The sequence below is a fragment of the Schistocerca piceifrons genome, chromosome 3 (assembly GCF_021461385.2).
Source record: "Schistocerca piceifrons isolate TAMUIC-IGC-003096 chromosome 3, iqSchPice1.1, whole genome shotgun sequence".
Taxonomy (NCBI): domain Eukaryota; kingdom Metazoa; phylum Arthropoda; class Insecta; order Orthoptera; family Acrididae; genus Schistocerca; species Schistocerca piceifrons.
In genome coordinates, this window is record NC_060140.1 from 310530735 (window position 1) to 310539996 (window position 9262).

Genomic DNA, 9262 nt, shown 5'->3' on the forward strand with positions numbered 1-9262 from the left:
GTGATGGAAAAACGCTACCAAAGCCGCTGGAACACCAACATGATGTGGGACTACTGTTGGTCACTTCACCGAGAAGTTCAGCAGGCGACTCATCTTAGAAAAAGCTACACAAGAAGCTTCGAAGAAAAAAGAGAATGAAAAAACAAACCAGTTTCAGCTGACAAGTGAAACCTCTGTGAACACATATCATTGTTCTAAGTAGCTTACTGTAAACACAAACCATGCTTATGTTGTAATAAAGCGTTTCATTAATTTCCTCGTTTATCGTATAGCATGGGACTTTTATACTATGTAATAAAAAGCATATAGCTCGAAAACTATGGGTGATACAAGAAAACTAAGGCTAGATTTGGATTCAGCTCATAAAAATCTGTAAAGATCAGTTATCAAAGTAAAAAAGTTTTTCCAAAAAATTTTTAGTTGGCCTGTGTTATCATTCTAACACCGCGAAGTAACGTTACAAATGCCCTATGGCCTTTCTTTTTATCCACAAGAACATTAACTGAAAAACAGCTCGCCTAAAGTAGCAATTTCGAGACTCGAGGCCTGAAATTAAAATACTGCCACTGTCGTCCAAAGACACTTAAAAGTTTGTGCCTATTGAGCGATCGTGAAGGATTTAGACGTGCTTTATTCTTATCAGTGCGGTAACATATCATAGTCTTCTATGACGTGAAGTGTACTGCTGTCTACAAGAAAAACCATGCTGAATACAGCCACAAATATTCTGCAAAGTCATCCTCCTTTTAGCACAATATATTTGTCCTGGCTCTGCGATACCTACTAGGGCCACTGTACCACATTCCTGAGACTGGCCTCTCAGTATTCGGCATTTAGAAGAGAGGGAGTTAACAGATGGCTTGAGGTACTGACTCCTGTTAGGGGGGAGGATGTACTCACTGTCCTATATTCCTGATACAGACCTTACATATTTCCCTAAACCGCTAGAGACGAATATCCGTTCCTTTAATTAGGCCACGGTCGATACGTTGCCTCTAATGACAGCGCTGTTTAAGTAACGTGAAATTGTAACCTTCCTTCCCGTTCAGCGGCTGCGTGAGAACTTACCGGTGCTGTCCTGAGGTGCTGTCGCCATGGCTGCTGTTCCCTCGTGCTGCATCTCTGCAGGGAGCTGATGTGCGGCAGAGCGACTGCGCCTTTGACTCAGCTAGACCGAGATCTCCTGCCGCTTGCTTTTATCTGCACACACACCTGGTTCGGCAAGAAAGGAGCACCCGGGTACGATGGGGGGATACACATTAGGCGCATGTGGTATGAGAGCAATGTCACTTGTCGCGATAACCACACGTCATTCCGGGCGAAGGTGAGATCTCTATCCTCTTGCTTACAACGTTTGTTCCTTAAGTCCCAACAACATCCCTCTGTTGGTAAACAGACTTAATTTGCATCCGTATGACCTGTTGCTTTATACATAACAATCTTTAATTTATCCGTGTTAACGGTGGCTGAGCGCCGAGGCTGTGGATTAAATTCAAGAAGAAATACAGCTACGAAGCACTTTTTCTAAAGCAGTTTATTTCAAGATGTGTTTCAGGCTTTCGTTCATCTTCAGTTGCCGTAATAAATTATGTCTTCAACTGTGCTACGTTTTGATCGCCACCGCCGTCTTTCATTCTAAAACTTGTAGTCCCTTTTATCTCATGCGTGCGTGTATAAGAGTGGAAAAACGAGCTGTAATTGAAGGTATCCTGTGCCTCGGAAGTAAAATAAAAAATGGCAGACGAAGCAAGCAGGATATAAGAAGCAGACCACTACAGGCAAAGAGGGTATTTCTCGTTAAAATTGTCTCTAGGTATCAAAGGCCTTAATTTGAAGAAGAAATTTCTTAGAACGTACGTCTGGAGCACAGCATTGTACGGAAGTGAATCATGGGGTCTGAGAGCCGGCCGCTCTGGTCGAGCGGTTCTACGCGCTTCAGTCCGGAACCGCGCGGTTGCTACGGTCGCAGGTTCGAATCCTGCCTCGGGCATGGATGTGTGTGATGTCCTTAAGTTAGTTAGGTTTAAGTAGTTCTAAGTCTAGGGGACTGATGACCTCAGATGTTAAGTCCCAAAGTGCTTAGAGCCATTTGAACCATTTTGGGGTCTGGGAAGTCCGAGAAAGAAGAAAACTGAGCAGAGATCTGTTGTTAGAGAAGGTAGACGAAAATTAAGGGGATATTAGGTGAGGAGATTCTTCGCAGAATGTGCGGTGAAAGGAATATGTGGAAAGCCGTGACTAGAGGTAGGCACAGGATGATGGACATGGTACTAAATGAAAACGCAGAGAGCAAAAACTGTGAGACAAGACAGACTGGAATGTATCGAACAAGAGCTGTTCAGAGATGAAGAGGTTGGCATAGAAGAGAAAGTTGTGGCGTGCCGCATCAAACCAGTCAAAACATTGTTGGAAAACAAGATCGATCACAAAGCCACATTTTAGCGCAGCCTATTTTATTAGTTTTAGGCAGCTGAGCGTCTTAAAGCCTTGTGAAGTTATTCATGGGCGTATGCTACGTTCAGTAGCACAAGCGTCGATAATAATGTCAGTTACTGTGAATTTACTTGCAGCGGCATAACGGGCCTGACTGGCTGCAATAACAGTTCGTTGAGATCGTCAAGCACGGCACGCCTGGCATCCAAGTTACACGCTTCCTTACCAGGGAAATCGAATCGGTAAACCTGGCTCCGGCTTTCATCGGCGAAATTGGTAATTTTTCTGTAACATATTGATGAGACGTGGCATACTAACTGTACCATTTTTCACGTTGGTATCCTACCCTATAACATCAATTGTACGGCGCTTAACATGTAATTTCTTATTAGGACGTAGGTGGATTGGAGGGTGTGATTTGCTTGTTCTGCCTTGAAGTGTAACAGGTTGCATATGCGATGCTGTCTCAAGATGGTAAGCTTTGCCTATAGTGAAGTCGGTATAAGAAGAGCCCTGGCGGCTAATATCGCTGTTGCCAGCTTTCAACTGCATAGCGCTAACGGCTGCAGGCGAAAGTAATAGTCGCCTATTTAACTGCGACAAGACTGTGACGATGCTGTCTCAAGATCGTAAGTCCGCAGCTCGTGGTCTCGCGGTCGCGTTCTCGCTTCCCGAGCCCGGGGCCCCGGGTTCGATTTCCGGCGGGGTCAGGGATTTACACCTGCCTCGAGATGACTGGATGTTTCTGCTGTCCTCATCATTTCATCATCATTCATGAAATTGGCGAGATTGGACAGAGCAGAGGTTGGGAATTTGTACCGGCACTGATAACTGCGCAGTTGAGCGCCCCACAAACCAAACATCATCATCATCATCAAGATTGTAAGCCTTGCCTATAGTCAAGTCGGTATAAGAAGAGCACTGATAGCTAACATCGCTGTTGCCAGCTAACGGCTGCAGATGAAACCAATAGTCGCCTATATAACTGCGACAACACCGTGACATTACCGTAGAAATGTTTACAAAATTGCGTTACGTGATTGGTTCAGGCAGGTGCGCAAACCTGTGGCACCCAGCCCACAGAAACTATCAGGAATCAACTTACGACGACTCGAATATAGACGCTGTGAGTTGTATGGGGTCACCACAGGCGAGCGATGGTCTGTGTCCAGCGAGACCACGACGACTTCGCCACATTTATTCTGTACTGTATGCAACATAAAACCGTACTTTCAGTGGCCAAGCCATAAACAACAAGACGTCCAAGAGCCCCATTCTTCGAACCGACGTCAATTCTCCACCCCCCCCCCCCCCCTCACACCCTCACACCAACCCAAATGCTATGGGTGGCATCTTCAGCTTCATTCAGGGAAGCTGCCAGATAATTTAGTTTCCGGGAATGATCATCAGGACCAAATCGGTAGTGTCAGCGAATCCAGCGCATTCAAAACTGTGGACTTATGCACTTCGATGTGGTCAGCGTGGCATAAAGAGCAGCGGTCAACTATATACGAGGGGCGTTCCGTAAGTTATGCAACACTTCTTTTTCTCGGCCGGTTTCAGTTGAAAAAAATGTGGGATTTGTTGCGAAACATCGTGGAATATTCCTGCTACGGCCCATATAATTACATGAAGTTCCGAGAGGTTGTGGCGCTGTACGTAGCCTTCAAAATGGAGTCTGTAACGGAGTTGCTTCCAGGCAAGGAGCTGTCATTTTCCTTTCGCGGGAAACCAAAGCTTTGCAGATATTCATAGGCGCTTGCAGAATGACTGCGGACAACTCGCAGTGAACAAAACCACTGTGAGTCGTTGGGCGCGGCATCTGCCATCGTCGCAACAGGGTCGCGCAAATCTGTCCAATCTCCTACGGACCTGCCGACCGCACACAGCTGTGACTCCTGCTACATTGGAACGTGCGGACACTCTCATTCGCGTTGATTGGCATATCACAATCAAACACCTCGCTGCTAAATTGGACGCCTCTTTTCGTAGTGCTGATACACTCGTCCACAGTTATTGTAACAAAGGTTCGCCCCCATAGCTGAGTGGTCAGCGTGACGGATTGCCGTCCTACGGGCACGGGTTCTATTCCCGGCTGAGTGTTGCGCTGTCTTCATCATTATTTCATCCCCATCCGGCGCGCAGGTCACCCATTGTGGCGTCGAATGTAATAAGACCTGCAACAAGGCGGCCAGACTTGCCGCGCAAGGGGCCTCCGGGCCAATGACGCCAAACGCTCATTATTATTCATTGTACACAGTGTGCCCACTCTGATCCTCGGAGCCTAGCAGAGGACCAGAAAGAGTAACGAAGGACCATTTGTGCGGAATTACTTGCGTGTTACGAGGCTGATCGTGACAATATTTTGTAAAAAATAGTCACAGATGATGAAACATGGGTGCATCACTTCGAACCGGAAACGACGGCAGTCCATGGAGAAGCCCACACCACCTCTCCACCGAAGAAAAATTTCAGAGCCGCACCCTCAGCCGATAAAGTCATGCCGATCTCTTTCTGGACCTCTCAAGAGGTGAAACGATCACCTCGGAAGTATATTGTGCTACCCTGAGGAAACTGGAAAAACAATTTCAGCTTGTTCGTCGCCACATGAATGGAAACGAACTTCTCCTTCTCCATAACAACGCGAGGCGTCGCACAAGACTGCGCACCCGAGAGGAGCTCACAAAACTTCGTTGGACTGTCCTTCCTCCTCATTCATCCTACAGCTCGCAACTCGCACCTTTCGACTTACATCAGTCCGACGCAATAAAGGATGCACTCCGCGCGATGATGGAGAGGTTATTGATGGGGAGGTTATTGATGTAGCATGACGTCGACCAGTGCAGTGGTACCATGCGGGCATACACGCGCTCCCAGTAAGGTGACATAAGGCCGTCACACTGAACGGACATTATATTGAAAAAAAGAGTGGGGAATAATATGGTGTACAGGAATCCGGAATAAAACAGACCTGTTTACAGAAAAAATTATGTTGCCTAACTTATTGAACACCTGTTTCAGGACGTTGGTCATTAAGTTTTAATTGTCCTTCCCAAACGTAGGTGCTGTTCTCCACACACGTGTCGCTCAGTGCTATATATTTTTTTCCAGGGATGGATGACTTGCCAGAGACCTTGGTTGTCGGAATCTGCAGCTTACCTGTTCAGGAATCGGACCACCTCGGAAATCACTTAGTTGTCATTCCGGAAATGCCTGCCACACAATGATTTCTTCGTCCGAGAAATGAAAAAGTCACTGACACCACGTCAGGAGAATACGGGGATAGCGATTGGGACAATATAATCCTAAAACAGCAGCAGTTGTGACTGTGTCTCGTACAGAATGAGCTGGGGCGACGTCGCGGAGCAAAAACACGCGCTTGTATAGATTATCGCAACGCTTTATCTTCACAGCCTCCTGTAACCCGGCCAGGAGATTTCAGCAGTATGATCCTGTAACGGTGTTCTCGTCATGAGTACAAGCTGTTGGCTCTACACGTGGCAGATCCAAAAAACGCTCACCATCAACTCGCCCACTGATGGTTTGGTAGGATGGATAAATGTCTGAAAAACTTCATGGTCTGGGAAGAGGAGACGGTTAAAATTTCGTTGGGAGAGGATGTGGATGTAATCTGTGCAAGTGTAGGGTTGGTGGGATGTGATGGTAGAGGAGCGGCAGCGTACTGGCATTGGAAATGAGGGGGGGATATAATAGGATTATAGGAGCCAAGCTTGTGGTTGATGCAGAATATGCGAAGGTATTCTATGTTATTTAAGAAAGGTGGATAGTTGATAAGATGATGAAGAATGCATGTGTGAGGGGGGGGGGGGGAGGGAAAAAACACATGTGGAAACTGGAAACTCAGGTGGAGAGCATGACGTTCAAGAATGTGAAGGGACTTACAGAAATCAGGTGGAGCGGATATCCATACAACGTTTGCGTATGAGAAGATGGGTCAGATCAAGATTTTCTAGATGAGGACAGTGAAGGGGGAGAAACGCCATCCTCAGCCAGTTAGTAGTTTTACTCTACTGTGAACTATATGTTAGACGGTTAGTAGGCGGGGTTTCCATGTTAGTTGTCAACCGATGGTGAGTCCAAGATATTTTACTGTATTGGTTAACTGGATACAACGGTCGTAAATGGTAAGGTACAATTCGTAACGGCGGAAGTTGCGGGCGGTTCGTTCCATAATTGTTACATGCGTTTTGAAGGGGTTAATGTTGATAATCCGTTGGTTAATGAGCCGTTATTTACACCGGAAGTTAAACTCGTCGAGATGAGTCTGGAGGACTCGTTAGGATTTCTGGAGTGTAGTACAGAGGGCGAGAAAAGCTGTGTCGTCTGCTTATTGAAAGATGTGGACTGGTGGAGGTAGTTTAGGCATATTGGCACTACAGAGGAGATAAAGGAGAGGAGAGAGACAAAGCGCTGGGTATACCTACAGTGGGATGGAAAGTATGGAATTAGTATTGTTAATACTGACAAAATATGACGTTTTACGTAGCCTTCCCCCACTGTAGTACAACACATAGAACATTCACACAAGCATGTAAAACTGGCGGAAAAGTCCTTGTTTGGGATTTTGTTCAGCTCGCACATCACATTGACCTGAGTGTCGGTTATGTCGCCAAAGCGCTGACCCTTCATGTGAATGTCTTTACTTTGTCGTTTGTGTTAGGTTCATACTGATAATAATAAGTCTCGTCACCCTTGATGATTTTATCAAGATAAGAATTGTCCACATTTTGAATGTCACTCACGTCGCGGCAGGTGCCAGCACGTCGTTTTTCTTGTTCGAGTGTCCAAGTCTGTGGGACAAACTTTACATACACTTTTCTGTTTTTGAAAACGTTCTGGAGAATGTCCTCACGGCTTTATACTGGGTGGTTAGAAACGGTTTGATTGCTTCTAAAAGTGTTACGGAGTACGTCGCGCTGAGTAATAGGTATTAAGGAAAGAACCGATACTTTGCTCCGTTTCCGAGTTAATTAGCACTGAAGTTAACCAATCGGGCTGTCGAGGGCGCAAATCCAAGGGCACCCGCCAGCAATAGTGTCATTTTTTCCTATAGTGTACCAGGTGACGGTGCTAGAGAAAGCTGAGTCCTAGGCCCGAGTTCGGTCATCACTACTGTCCCATGCCTCATTTTTGTATCGCCCTCCTGTTTGTTTTTAGGAAGCCAAATGAAGAATACGTTTTGCGATATTGTCTCTGGTGGTCCTCTCGAATTTGCGCTTGTGCGGCCTACTTGACTAGCTTCAATGCTAATTAACTCGGAAACGACGCAGCATTTCGAATTTCTTCTTAACAATACTTTCTCAGAACAGCCTACCCTTCAACACCCTTACAAGCTTTTAAGACTGTTTCTGACCACTGCTCAGTTCGTTGCTCCATTGAAATTTGTGACGTAATAATGCTGACACACTGAGATCGCTCGTCCCTTACCTAGCGCTGCCTTCCAATGGCTGACTGATCGAATGCGTGTCTGTTGTTTACTCTTGTTAGTCCAAGATGCCGCCGTACTTACTGCGGTGACGTAGCTTGCACGTCAGGAATAAAACCAGTGTCGGATCTACAATGAGATTTTCACTCTGCAGCGGAGTGTGCGCTCACATGAAACTTCCTGGCAGATTAAAACTGTGTGCCGGACCGAGACTCGAACTCGGGACCTTTGCCTTTCCCGTGCAAGTGCTCTACCAACCGAGCTACCCAAGCACGACTCACACCCCGTCCTCACAGCTTTACTTCTGCCAGTACCTCGTCTCCTAACTTCCAAACTTTACAGAAGCTCTTCTACGAACCTTGCAGAACTAGCACTCCTGAAAGAAAGGATATTGCGGAGACATGGCTTAGCCACAGCCTGGGGGATGTTCCCAGAATGAGACGAGGTACTGGCAGAAGTAAAGCTGTGAGGACGGGGCCTGAGTCGTGCTTGGGTAGCTCAGTTGGTAGAGCACTTGCCCGCAAAAGGCAAAGGTCCCGAGTTCGAGTCTCGGTCCGGCACACAGTTTTAATCTGCCAGGAAGTTTCAGTGTCGGATCTTTTTTAAAGGGCTGTATATGTGTAAACCACGATGCTGTTTTGGAAGCAAAACGTGGAATATCGAAAATCTGGAGAAGCGGAACCTAGAAGTATTTTAAATATGATGCAGTCGAGTAATGTTACAAATGAGGTGTTCAGATAAATTATGAAATGACGGAGTACTAACGAAAGTAAAACAAAGGACAGATTAGTGAGGGTATCCTCTATGACATCTAGGAATAGGTAAGTTATCACGGGAAGGAGAGTAAAGGAGAAACATGGCAGGCAAATAAAGCTTGGAGTGTGCAAAAGTGACCGTAGAGGTTATTAGATGTAGTATTTACGTAGGGACAAAAGGATTAGCAGGAGATACGAAACGATAGTATTTCGGAAGCGGTTTATGCTCTAAGCACCATAATTTCGAGAGCAATTTAACTGTTAGCAATGTTGAACCGAAAATAATAAAACTTTTTAGTATTATATGCGCATGATTGTGCAAGTGTTTCTATGGCGTCGGAAATAACAGATCACAGGCATAAAATTGAGTGTCTTTCGGAAGTTTGAAGCACACATTCGACATGTAGGGTAAATCGTTTAAGAAGTCACATTTTACGTATTACACGTTGGTGCAAGAATTTTCTTTAGACATTCAACTTCATTATTATCTGCTGTGCATCGATATGAACTTCCACCACAGTATTATCGACAAAGGTTATTTACTTTACATTGCTAAAGTAAAGCTCGTCTAAATATTGATGATGATATACCCTCGCACCAATCAACATACGCCAGTTACCGAAATAGT

The 9262-nt window shown here is 45.7% G+C and overlaps 1 non-coding gene across 1 annotated transcript; it reads left to right on the plus strand.

The window, feature by feature from the left end:
- The first annotated feature begins 8365 nt into the window (after nucleotides 1-8365).
- Trnal-caa lies at nucleotides 8366-8440 on the plus strand. Its single transcript has one exon. It is a non-coding gene; the product is annotated as a tRNA-Leu (tRNA).
- The last annotated feature ends 822 nt before the right edge of the window (nucleotides 8441-9262 follow it).